This window comes from Moschus berezovskii, chromosome Y, assembly GCF_049115385.1.
Source record: "Moschus berezovskii isolate FMDL1 chromosome Y, NW_MosBer_1.0, whole genome shotgun sequence".
Taxonomy (NCBI): Eukaryota; Metazoa; Chordata; class Mammalia; order Artiodactyla; family Moschidae; genus Moschus; species Moschus berezovskii.
This window is the reverse complement of record NC_142489.1, coordinates 31643434-31656614: the sequence shown is the minus strand read 5'-3', so window position 1 is coordinate 31656614 and position 13181 is coordinate 31643434. Positions and strand designations below refer to the sequence as shown.

At 43.4% G+C, this 13181-nt stretch overlaps 1 pseudogene; it reads left to right on the top strand.

Moving 5' to 3' along the window:
* The first annotated feature begins 7603 nt into the window (after window positions 1–7603).
* Window positions 7604–9402, top strand: LOC148773093 (serine/threonine-protein phosphatase 2A 65 kDa regulatory subunit A beta isoform pseudogene; annotated as a pseudogene).
* Window positions 9403–13181: the final 3779 nt, after the last annotated feature.

Sequence of the window (13181 nt, the reverse complement as noted above, 5' to 3'; positions counted from 1 at the left end):
TCCTCCTCCTGCTCCTGCTCCTTCTATCCTCCTGAACAACCAACCCTAAGAAGCGGTACTAAGGATATGACTTTGCCCCAGGAGCTAGGAATGCCCTGGATGATTACACAAGCGACACTTTTCCTCTGATGGTTCTTCCACCTGAGCGGAGAGTAGGCCCTGCGGTAATTTTCACTCCCACAACTCAGCTCTACCTGCGGGAAAGCCAATGCCTCCACTGCACGAAGTGGGGGCAGTGGGAGCCAATCCCTCGGCGCTCCACGGCTTGGGTGTACCTGGTCCTGCTCCTCTGGGTTCTCCTCACGCTCTTGAAAGTACAGCAGCTCCTGTTCCTCGCCAACAGACACCAGCTTCACCTCCTCCATAATGTCTTCCTCCAGTGGCTTGAGGTCTTGCCAGAACCCCACTATTTCTCCTTCCTGCAAAGTTTCTCCTTCCTCCACAGCCTCCATCCTGAAGAGGGTGACCACCTTGACTGGTGCCTCCTAACCCCCGCTCTCTGTAACGTCCTTGATGGCCCCACCGAGCCGGCAGGTCGCAGGGACCATGTGGCCTGAAAACCAGTCTCATAGTAAGAAAATTCAGGTTCCCAAAACCACTCCAGCCTTCCACTTGTCTTCCTTTCCTTGTTGCCCTTACCATGTACCAGGTTTGTAAAGGATGTGGGCCTGGAAGCACAGCAACTGGCTGACACAGCGGGCCCACAGGCTTCAATCACTCCCCATCAATTGACTACTTGTGGACACTACCAGAAGGGAAGGTGAGACACACAGGAAGATCATTATGTCATCACCCATGCATAGTATGTTGGTGGGAAAGGCTTGGCTTCTACACCCTGACATTACAAACAATTCAAGAGCCAATCAAATGGAATTTAAAGGCATTTCCTCAGGGGAACTCTGGCTGCAATAAGCCTGTGCCCATCTCTGATCAACACAGTTCAGTTCACTTCAGTCGCTCAGTTGTGTCCAACTGTCCGTGACCCCATGAATCACAGCTTGCCAGGCCTCCCTGTCCATCACCAACTCCCGGAGTTCACTTAAACTCATGTCCATTGAGTCGGTGATGCCATCCAGCCATCTCATTCTCTGTCGTCCCCTTCTCCTCCAGCCCGAAAACTTTCCCAGTATCAGCGTCTTTTCCAGTGATTCAATTCGTCGCATGAGGTGGCCAAAGTATTGGAGTTTCAGCTTTAACATCAGTCCTTCCAACGAACACCCAGGTTTGATCTCCTTTAGAACGGACTGTTTGGATCTCCTTGCAGTCCAAGGGACTCTCAAGAGTCATCTCCAAAACCACAGTTCAAAAGCATCAATTCTTCGGTGATCAGCTTTCTTCACAGTCCAACTCTCTCATCCATACATGACCACGGGAAAAACCATAGCCTTGACTAGATGAATCTTTGTTGGTAAAGCAATGTCTCTGCTTTTTAATATACTATCTAGGTTGGTCATTACTTTCCTTCCAAGGAGTAAGTGTCTTTTAATTTCCTGGTTGTAATCAGCATCTGCAGTGATTTTGGAGTCCAAAAATATAAAATCTGACACTGTTTCCATTTTTTTTCCATCTATTTCCCATGAAGTGATGGGACCAGATGCCAAGATCTTTGTTTTCTGAATGTTGAGCTTCAAGCCAACCTTTTCACTCTCCTCATTCGCTTTCATGAAGAGGCTTTTGAGTTCCTCTTCACTTTCTGCCATAAGGGTTGTGTCAGCTGCATATCTGAAGTTATTGATATTTCTTCCAACAATCTTGATTCCAGCTTGTGCTTCTTCCAGTTCAGCGTTCCTCATAATGTACTCTGCATGAATAAGCAAGGTGACAATATACAGCCTTGACGTACTCCTTTTCCTATTTGGAACCAGTCTGTTGTTCCATGTCCAGTTCTGACTGTTGCTTCCTGACCTGCATACAGGTTTCTCAAGAGGCAGGTCAGGTGGCCTGGTATTCCTATCTCTTTCAGAATTTTCCACAATTTATTGTGATCCACACAGTCAAAGGCTTTGGCATAGTCAATGAAGCAGAAATAGATGTTTTTCTGGAACTCTCTTGCTTTCTCCATGATCAAGCATATGTTGGCAATTTGATCTCTGGTGCCTGTGCCTTTTGTAAAACCTGATTGAACATCTGGGATTTCATGGTTCACATATTTCTGAAGCCTGGTTTCGGGGATTTTGAACATGACTTTACTAGCATGTGAGATGAATTAATTTGTGCGGTAGTTTGAGCATTCTTTGTTATTGCCTTTCTTTGGGATTGGAATGAAGACTGACCTTTTCCAGTCCTGTGGCCACTGCTGAGTTTTCCAAATTTGCTGGCATATTGAGTGCAGCACTTTCACAGCATCATCGGAGCAGCTGTGAAGAGATATCCCATGCCCAAAGTAAGAGAAATCCAAAGTAAGAGAAATTTTGAGGGGACATCAGAGGGTAGACACACTGATATCATGATCACAGGAAACTAGTCGATGTGATCACATGGACCACAGCCGAATGTGGTCCACTGGAGAAGGGAATGGCAAACCACTTCAGTGTACTTGCCTTGAGGACCCCAGGAACAGCATCAAAGTGCAAAATGATAGGATACTGAATGAGGAATTCCCCAGGTCGGTAGGTGCCCAGTTTGCTACTGTATATCCGTGGAGAAATAACTCTAGAAGGAATGAAGGTATGGAGCAAAAGCAAAACCAATACCCAGTTGTGGATGTGTCTGGTGATAGAAGCAAGGTCCGGTGCTGTAAAGAGCAATATTGCATAGGAACCTGGAATTTAGGTCCATGAATCAAGGCAAATTGGAAGTGGCCAAACAGGAGATGGCCAGAGTAAACATTGACATTCTAGGAATGAGTGAACTAAGATGGATTGGAATGGGAGAATTTAACTCACACGGCCATTATATCTGTAACTGTGGGCGGGAATCCCTTTGAAGAAATTGAGTAGACAGCATAGTCAACAAAAGAGTCCAAAATGCAGTACTTGAGAGCAATCTCAAAAACGACAGAATGATCTCTGTTCTTTACCAAGGCAAACCATTCAATATCATGGTAATCCAAATTTATTCTCTGATCAGTAATGCTGAAGAAGCTGAAACTGAAAGTTCTGTGAAGACCTGCAAGACCTTCTAAAACTAACACCCAAAAAAGATGTCCTTTTCATTATAGGGGAATGGAAAACAGAAGTAGGAAGTCAAGAAACACCTAAAGTACGAGGCAAATTTGCCTTGGAGTACAGAATGTAGCAGGGTAAAAGGCTAGTAGAGTTCTGCCAGGAGAACGCACTGGTCAAGCAAACACCCTCTTCTCTTTTTCTTCCCACTTATGTTGCCCTCTGAGGTCTAAACTCGCCATGAACTCACAAGTGAGAGTATTTCCTGGTGTTCGGAACTTTTTAAACTTCTCCCTTTTTTATGCCTCCCTTCCCAGGACAGAGTTCCATCCTTATCTCTTTTGTCTCTCTTTGTATCTTTTATGTTTTTTCCTACCTCCTTTTGAAGACAATGGGCTGCTTTTCTGGGTGCCTGATGTCCTCAGCCAGCATTCACTTGTTTCGTGGAATTTACTCAGTGTTCAAATGTTCTTTTGATGAATTTGAGGGAGAGAAATTGGTCTCCCCATCATTTTCCTCCACCATCTCCTTCCCTACCTCCATTTTTTTTATTTCTAAAAGTAAAGAAGCATTATCAGTTGATGTCATCGATTTAAAGAAACATGAATTCGTTCATATTTTAGTACCTAATAGTAAGCCTCTGATATTCAGAAGTATCCTAAGTAGGAAATTATAAATGTAGTTTGAAAGCTGAGGTCTGTAATAGGATCATTTATTTTAAAATCCTGGAATTTGTGCTGCTGCTGCTGCTGCTAAGTCACTTCAGTCGTGTCCGACTCTGTGTGACCCCATAGACAGAAGCCCACCAGGCTCCCCCGTCCCTGGGATTCTCCAGGCAAGAACACTGGAGTGGATTGCCATTTCCTTTTCCAATGTGTGAAAGTGAAAAGTGAAAGTGAAGTCACTCAGTCGTGTCCGACCCTTAGCGACCCCACGGACTGCAGCCTATCCGGCTCCTCCATCCATGGGATTTTCTAGGCAAGAGTACTGGAGTGGTTTGCCGTTGCCTTCTCCAGGAATTTGTGCTACTGACTGGGAAAAATGCACAGCAAAAATTTTGAGAATTGTATTTTCTTCAGCCAGACTTTAATCCTGAGGGGAGAGCAGCATGGGGAACACATGTAAACCCATGGCTTATTCATAGCAATGAATGGCAAAAACCACTACAATATTGTAATTATTTAACTGCTTCAGCTAAAATAAATAAATGTTAAAAATGTTGTACAATCATAATGAATGTGATTTGTCTCAAAACATTTTTGATTAAAACACTTGTCTTCTATTAGCATAGAAACTAGGGCTCCTTTACTGTTTATTGCTTGGATGAAATTTTACTTGCACACTAATTATATTTCTTTATTTTTAATTATTATTTTTTTATTGGTGGCTAATTACTTTACAATATTATATTGGTTTTGCAATACATTGACATTAATCCTCCCCAGGTGCACACGTGCTCCCCTTCTTGAACCCCCCTCCCACATCCCTCCTCCGTTTTTCCTACTTCCGGGTCATCCATGTGCACCAGCCCCAAACGTCCTGCATCATTTGTCGAACCTGGACTGGTGATTCGCTTCACATGTGATAATATACATGTTTCAATGCCATTCTCCTAAATCATCCCTCTCCCACAGAGTCCAAAAGACTGTTCTATACACCCGTATCTCTTTTACTGTCTCATATACAGGGTCATCATTACCATCTTTCAAAATTGTTTGCTTTAGTATACTGTATTGTTGTTTTTCTTCCTGGCTTACTTCACTTTGTATAATAGGCTCCAGTTTCATCCACCTCATTAGAAATGATTCAAATGTATTCTTTTTAATGGCTGAGTAAAACTCCATTGTGTATAGGTACCAAAGCTTCCTTATCAATTCATCTGCAGATGGACATATAGGTTGCTTCCATGTTCTTGCTATTATAAACAGTGCTGCAATGAACAATCGAGTATACGTGTTTCTTTCAAATCTGGTTTCTTCAGTGTTTATGCCAGGAATGCGACTGCTGGATCGTATGGCAGTTCTATTTCCAGTTTTTTAAAGGAATTTCCACACTGTTCTCCATAGTGGCTGTAGTAGTTTTCATTCCCACCAACAGTGTAACAGGGTTCCCTTTTCTCCAAACCCTCTCCAGCATTTATTGCTTGTAGACTTTTGGATAGCAGCCATTCTGACTTGTGTGAAATGGTACCTCTTTGTCATCTTGATTTGAATTTCTCTGATTATGCGGGATATTGAGCATTTTTTCATGTGCTTGTTAGCCATCTGTATGTCTTCTTTGGATAAATGTCTGTTTAGATCTTTGGCCCATTTTTTGATTGGGTCGTTTATTTTTCTGGAATTGAGCTGCAGGAGCTGCTTGTATATTTTGGAGAATAATTCTTTGTCAGTTGTTTCAGTGGCTATTATTTTCTTCCATTCTGAGAGCTGTCTTTTCACCTTGTTTATAGTTTCCTTTGCTGTGCAGAAGCTTTTAATCTTCATTAGGTCCCATTTGTTTATTTTGCTTTTAGTTCCAATGTTCTGGGAGGTGGCTCATGGAGGATCCTGCTGTGATTTATGTCAGAGAGTGTTTTGCCTATGTTCTCCTCTAGGAGTTTTATAGTTTCTGGTCTTACATTTAGATCTTTAATCCATTTTGAGATTGTTTTTGGGTATGATATTAGGGGGTGTTCTAGTTTCATTCATTTACCAGTTTCCCCAACACCACTTGTTAAAGAATCTGTCTTTCCTCCATTTTATATTCTTGCCTCCTTTGTCAAAGTAAAGGTGTCCATAGGTGCATGGATATATCTCTGGACTTTCTATTTTGTTTCATTGATATATATTTCTGTCTTTATGCCAGTACCATACTGTCTTGATGATTGTGGCTTTGTAGTAGAGCCTGAAGTTCAGCAGTTTGATTCCCTCAGTTCCATTCTTCTTCAAGATTGCTTTGGCTATTCGCGGTTTTTTGTATTTCCATACAAACTGTGAGATTACTTGTTGTAGCTCTGTGAAAAATACTGTTGGTAGCTTGATAGGGATTGCATTGAATGTATGTTACTTTAGGTAGTATACGCATTTTCACAATTATCAGGGAGCAGCCACGATATGGTCCAGGATATCCTCGGGATGAACGGCGTCAGCGTCAGTGAGAGAGAGAGAGAGAGAAAACCCAAGCACGGGGTTTGCTCTGCTTACGTAGGCCGCAGGCGCCCTCTTGAATCACCAGAGGCACCCCACCAGGGCCCCACCTCGAGTGGGTCTTAGAAGCCCAGGCAGATAAATAAACGCAGAGGGCCCAGCACTCCAAGGATCTCAACCAGAAAAAGGAGAATAGAGAAAAGGACAGAAAAAGAGAAAGAACGACATGGGGAGACCAAGCTTCAGTGAGCAAGGCCCAAAACTTTATTTTCCAGTGCTGCTTTTATACCCTAAGTTGTGCACATAAAAACTAGAGAAAGGGAGGTATAGACTCATGCCAAAATCACGCGGGGTCTGCAGTCTTGACCCTTATCAGGATCAGGGCTTATTTTTGTATATCTCATGATAAACAAAAGTTTTAGGTGGTTTACATCATCTTCTGGCCAGGAGGCCTGCTGACAGTTTATGGCCTTCTCTCCTAACAAAGGTTAGTTAGCTAGAAAAAGTCTTATATTCTTTTAAAGTGATTTTCGTAAAGTCATGTGCTAGACACATGACAAAGTTACATTCCTATAAGGCAAAAGTGTAGTGAGCTACAGGAAAGGAATTTATTAACTTAAGATCTGATGTGGTTAAATCAAAGGCTACTACTTATACTCTCTATTTGTGATTAATAAATTTCCAAGGATACAATAGATAAACTTTGCAGCAAGCATTGATTCAACAATGAAATCTCTTTTTTACTACTATTCTAATGATTTTTACTTCTTCAACAAATTCCTGTATTTTAGAATATTAGGTTTTCTGTCTTTGCATGGTTCGAGGCTGTAAACAGTCACATTCATAGTTGTAAAAGCCCGGACAAACTTGTCATGCAAGTTAGAAAGCTATCAGAGGGGCTTGGATTGGAACACTCCTATTAAGCCAAGGAGAACTTTTAAACTACAGCTCTGAATTAATGTTTTCAGAGATAGGTGGTTGGGGGGAAGCCCCCATAAGTATTAAAGGACTTGATAAGAGGTGTAAGAGAGTAAGGCAGTCAGACTCCGGTTTTCTTTGGGGTAGATGCTCAGGTAAGTCCAGGGGGTTCCTCGAGTCCTGATTAGCCTTTGCCCATCAGGCCTCTTCCCCAATTGACCATTGCCACGGGTAGGATTTCCCTCTCTGGCTCCTGGCACACAATATTTATTCTTCTAATCCATGAACATGGTATATTTCTCCATATATTAGTGTCCTATTTGATTTCATTCACCAGTGTCTTATAGTTTTCTATAGAAATCTTTTGTTCCTTTCCTCCTCCCAGCCCAACCCCTCCCTATCCCAGTTTTAGCACGGCACTGGCCTCAGTTTTGACAGGAAGGGGACAGGCCCAAGATGGCGGCAGCCAACAGCAACCACTCATTCTACCCCATCACAGTGCTCATAGACGAGCTCCACAACGAGGATGTTCAGCTTTGCCCCAACAGCATCTAGAAGCTGTCCACCATTGCTTTGATCCTTGGGGTCGAAAGGGCCCACGGTAAACTTCTGCCCTTCCTTACAGACACAGTCTACGATGAGGACGAGGTCCTTTTGGACCTGGCAGAGCAGCTGGGCACTTTTACCACTCTGCTGGGTGGCCTCGAGTACATGCACTGCCTGCTGCTGCCCCTGAAGTTGCTGGCCACGGTGGAGGAGACGGTGGTGCTGAATAAGGCAATGGAATCCCTGCGGGATATCTCACATGAGCACTCCCCCTCCGACCTTGAGGTCCACTTCGTGCCCCTGGTGAAGTGGCTGGCGGGCGGAGCCTGGTTCACCTCCCACACTTCAGCCTGCGGCCTCTTCTCTGTCTGTTACCCCCGTGTGTCAAGGGCCATCAAGGCAGAGCTTCAACAGTACTTCCAGAACCTATGTTCAGATGACACCCCCATGGTGCTGTGACCCACAGCCTCCAAGGTTGGGGAGTTCGCCAAGGTGCTGGAGCTGGACAACATCAAGAGCGAGATGGGGCTGCTAGCAGTGGAGACATGCGTGAACATCGCCCAATTCCTGCCCCAGGAGGCCCTGGAGGACCTGGTGATGCCCACCCTGTGCCAGGCTACCGAGGACAAGTCCTGGCGCGTCCGTTACATGGTGGCCGACAAGTTCACAGGGCTCCAGAAAGCAGTGGGGCCTGAAATCACCCAGAAGAACCTGAGTCCTTCCTTCCAGAACCTGATGAAAGACTGTGAGGCTGACTGAGGTGAAGGTTGCCGCCTCCCACAACGTCAAAGAATTCTGTGGAAATCTCTCCGCTGACTGTTGGGAGAATGTGATCATGACCCAGATCTTGCCCTGCATCAAGGAGCTGGTGTCTGATGCCAACCATCTCTTCAAGTCAGCCCTGGCCTCCATCATCATGGGCCTCTTTTCGATCCCGGGCAAAGACAGCACGATCAAGGACCTCCTGCACCTCTTCCTGGCCCAGTTGAAGGACGAGTGCCCGGAGGTGCGGCTGAACATCATCTCCAACCTGGACTGCATGAACGAGGTGATCGGCTTCAGGCAGCTGTTGAAGTCCCTACTCCCTGCCATCGTGGAGCTGGCGGAGGATGCCAAGTGGCGGGTGCGGCTGGCCATCATCAAGTATATCCCTCTGCTGGCGGGACAACTGGGGGTGGAGTTGTTTGATGAGAAATTCAAATCTTTGTGCATGGCCTGGCTTGTGGATCATGTCTATGCCATCCGCGAGGGGGCTACCAGCAACCTCAAGAAGGTGGTGGAGAGGTTTGGGAAGGAGTGGGCCCATGCGACTATCATCCCGAAGGTCTTGGCCATGTCTGGGGACGCCAACTCCCTGCACCGCATGACCACGCTCTTCTGTATCAATGTGCTGTCTGAGATCTGCGGGCAGGACATCACCACCAAGCACATACTGCCCACCGTGCTGCACATGGCCGGGGACCCTGTTGCCAACGTCCGCTTCAACGTGGCCAAGTCCCTGTAGAAGATCGGGCGCATCCTGGACAACAGCACGCTGCAGAGCGAGGTCAAGCCCGTCCTTGAGAAGCTGACCCAGGACCAGGACGTGGACGTCAAGTACTTCGCCCAGGAGGCTCTGACTGTTCTGTCTCTCCCCTGATGCTGGAAGAGGACCCACCGCTGGCCTACGGTGCCCACCCTCCCCCGCCAGGCCCCTCCCTGGGGGGACAGTGGGGGTCCTTGGCTGTTACTCCCCGTGCATGCTCTGACCCCAGGTCCCTCCCCCGGCACGGTTCCTCCCTCAGATCGGGACTCCGACTTCTCACGTCCACCCCTCACGGGGCTGGGGGCGCACAGTGTGGGACGGAGCAGAGCCCTGGGAGGACGGGGCCGCTCCCGCCAGGTGGGGAGTGGGGCGAGCACCCCGGTCGCCAGCCAGTGCTGCTGCATGGGGGCCCCTCCCCCATCTCCTCTGCCTCCCTCCCTTCCTCCTGGTGGTTTTTTGTGTTAGTTGTGCAGTTTTTATTTTATTCCCTTTCCCCCTTTTTCACAGAGAAATAAATGTCTAGAAATTAAAAAAAAAGAAGCCTTTTGTTGCTTTAGGTAGATATATCTCTAAGTATTTTATTATTTTCGTTGCAACAGTGAATGGAATAGTTTCCTTAATTTCTCTATTTTCTCATTATTAGTATATAGGAATTCAAGGGATTTCTGTGTGTTGATTTTATATCCTACAACTTTACTGTATTCATTGATTAGCTCTAGTAGTTTTCTGGTAGAGTCTTTAGGGTTTTCTGAGTAGAGGATCATGTCATTGGCAAACAATGAGGGTTTTACCTCTTTTCCAGTTTGGATTCATTTTATGTATTTTTCTGCTCTGATTGTTGTGCCCAAAACTTCCAGAACTATGTTGAACAGTAGTGGTAAGAGTGGCCACCATTGTCTTGTTCCTGACTTTAGTGGAAATGCTTTCAATCTTTCACCATTGAGGATAATGTTTGCTGTGGGTTTGTCATATTAGCATAGGCTTAATGAAGAACAAGTCTAATGAAGCCTCCCACAAGAATACTGAAAAGCCCACAAGCATGACAAAATTAGAGCCTCTTTAGCTTACTACTCCCATACCAGAAATAATATATAAGAAACTGAGCGATTAGGTACCAAAATACTCACCAAAATACTGGGATATTTTTAGTGTCACGTAGATTTAAAACCCTAGGAATTAAGAACAGCATTGTAAACCATACGAGGTTTCTTCCTGTCAGTTCAATTCAGATCAGTTAAGTTGCTCAGTCATGTCATATCACAAGTAAGACCAGTTAATACGTAATTTTTGATATTTTTAATGTTAAGATGACATATACTGCCTGTTAACTTGTGGTGTTTTGTCTGATCATACATTGCCCTTGTTTGAAATGTTTTGCACAGGCATTCATGAATGGGATTTTGCATAGGGAAGTGGAGAATGAAATGGCAATCCACTCCAGTGTTCTTGCCTGCAGAATCCAAGGGAAGGGGGAGACTGGTGGGCTTCGGTCAATGGGGTCACACAGAGTAGGACACGACTGAAGTGACTTAGCAGCAGCAGCAGCAGTGGGTTTGCTGTATATAGCTTTTATTATGTTGAGGTATGTTCCTTCTATTCCCATCTTCTGGAGGGTTTTTATCATAAATCCATGCTGAATTTTGTCAAAGGCTTTCTCTGCATCTATTGAGATATTCATTTTTTTTCAGTTTGTTAATGTGCTGTATTACATTGATTGATATACTGATATTGAAGAATCATTGCATTCCTGGGATAAAGCCCACTTGGTCATCATGTATGATCTTCCTAATGTGTTGTTGGATTCTGATTGTCAGGATTTTGTGAAGGAATTTTGCATCTATGTTCATCAGTGATATTGGGCTGTAGTTTTCTGTTTTTGTGAGATCTTTGACAGGTTTTGTGATTAGGGTGATGGTGGCCACGTGGAATGAGTTTGGAAGTTTCCCTTCCTCAGCAATTTTCTGGAATAGTTTGAGTAGAATAGATGTTACCTTTTCTCTAAATTTTTGGTAGAATTCAGCTGTTATGCTTTCTGGCCCTAGGCTTTTGTTTGCTGGGAGATTTCTGATTACAGCTTCGATTTCCGTGCTTGTGATGGGTCTGTTAAGATTTTGTATGTCTTCCTGGTTCAGTTTTGAAAAGTTGTATTTTTCTAAGAATTTGTCCATTTCTTCCAAGTTGTCAATTTTATGGCCATATTATTTTGTGATAGCAGTCTCTTATGATCCTTTATATTTCTGTGTTGTCTATTGTGGTCTCTCCTTTTTCTTTTCTAGTTTTATTGATTTGGATTTTCTCCCTTTGTTTCTTGATGAGTCTGGCTAGTGGTTTGTAAATTTTATTTACCCTCTCAAAGAGCCAGCTTTTGGTTTTGCTGATTTTTGCTATGGTCTCTTTTATTTCTTTTGCATTTATTTCTGCTTAGTTTTAAGATTTCTTTCCTTCTGCTAACCCTGGGGTTCTTCATTTCTTCCTTTTCTAGTTTCTTTAGATGTAGAGTTAGGTTATTTAGTTGACTATTTTCTTGTTTCTTGAGGTACGCCTATATTTCTATGAACTTTCCCGTTAGCATGGCTTTCACAGTGTTCCATAAGATTTGGTTTGTTGTGTTTCCATTTTCATTCATTTCTATGCACATTTTGATTTCTTTTTTGATTTCTTCTATGATTTGTTGGCTATTCAGCAGCGTGTTGTTCAGCCTCCGTATGCTGGCATTTTTAATAGTTTTTCTCCTGTAGTTGAGATCAAATCTTTCTGCACTGTGGGCAGAAAAGATGCTTGAAAAATTTCAATTTTTTTTTTTTTTGTATTTACCAAGTCAAAATTTATGGCCCAGGATGTGATCTATCCTGGAAAAGGTTTTGTGTGCACTTTAGAAAAAGGAGAAATTCTTTGTTTTGCCGTGAAATGCCCTATAGATATCTATTAGATCTATCTGGTCTATTGTATCATTTAAAGTTTGTGTTTCGTTGTTAATTTTCTGTTTAGTTGATCTATACATAGGTGTGAGTGGGGTATTAAAGTCTTCCACTATTATTGCGCTGTTGTTAATTTAGCCTTTCATACTTGTTAGTAACTGTCTTACATATTGCAGTGCTTCTATGTTGGGTGCATATGTTTATAATTGCTATATCTTCTTCTTGGATTGATCCTTTGATCAATATGTAGTTTCCTTCTTTGTCTCTTTTCACATCCTTTGTTTTAAAGTCTATTTTATCTGATATGAATATTGCTACTCCTGCTTTCTTTTGGTCTCTATTTGCATGGAATATCTTTTTCCAGCACTTCACTTTCAGTTTGTATGTGTCCCTTGTTTTGAGGTGGGTCTTTTGCAGACAACATGATAAGGGTCTCGTTTTTGTATCTATTCAGCCAGTCTTTGCCTTTTGGTTGGGACATTCAACCCATTTACATTTAAGGTAAATATTGATAGGTATGATCCCATTGCCATTTTCTTTACTGTTTTGGGTTCAAGTTTACGTACCTTTTCTGTGTTTCCTGTCAAGAGAAGATCCTTTAGCATTTATTGGAGAGCTGGTTTGGTGGTGCTGAATTCTCTCAGCTTTTGCTTGTTTGTAAGGTTTTTGATTTCTCCTTCATATTTGAATGAAATCCATGCTGGGTACAATCATCTGGGCTGAAGGTTATTTTCTTTCATCACTTTAAGTATGTCGTGTCATTGCCTCCTGGCCTAAAGAGTTTTTGGTAAAAGATCACTTGTTATCTTTCTGGGAATCTCCATGTGTTTTATTTGTTGGTTTTCCCTTGCTCCTTTTAATATTTGTTCGTTGTGTTTGATTTTTGTTAGTTTGATTCATGTTTGCCTTGGAGAATTTGGCCTTGGGTTTATCCTGTTAGGGACTCTCTGTGTTTCTTGGACTTGATTATTTCCTTCCCCATTTTAGGGAAGTTTTCAACTCTTATCTCCTCAAGTATTCTCTCATGGTTTTTCTTTTTGTCTTT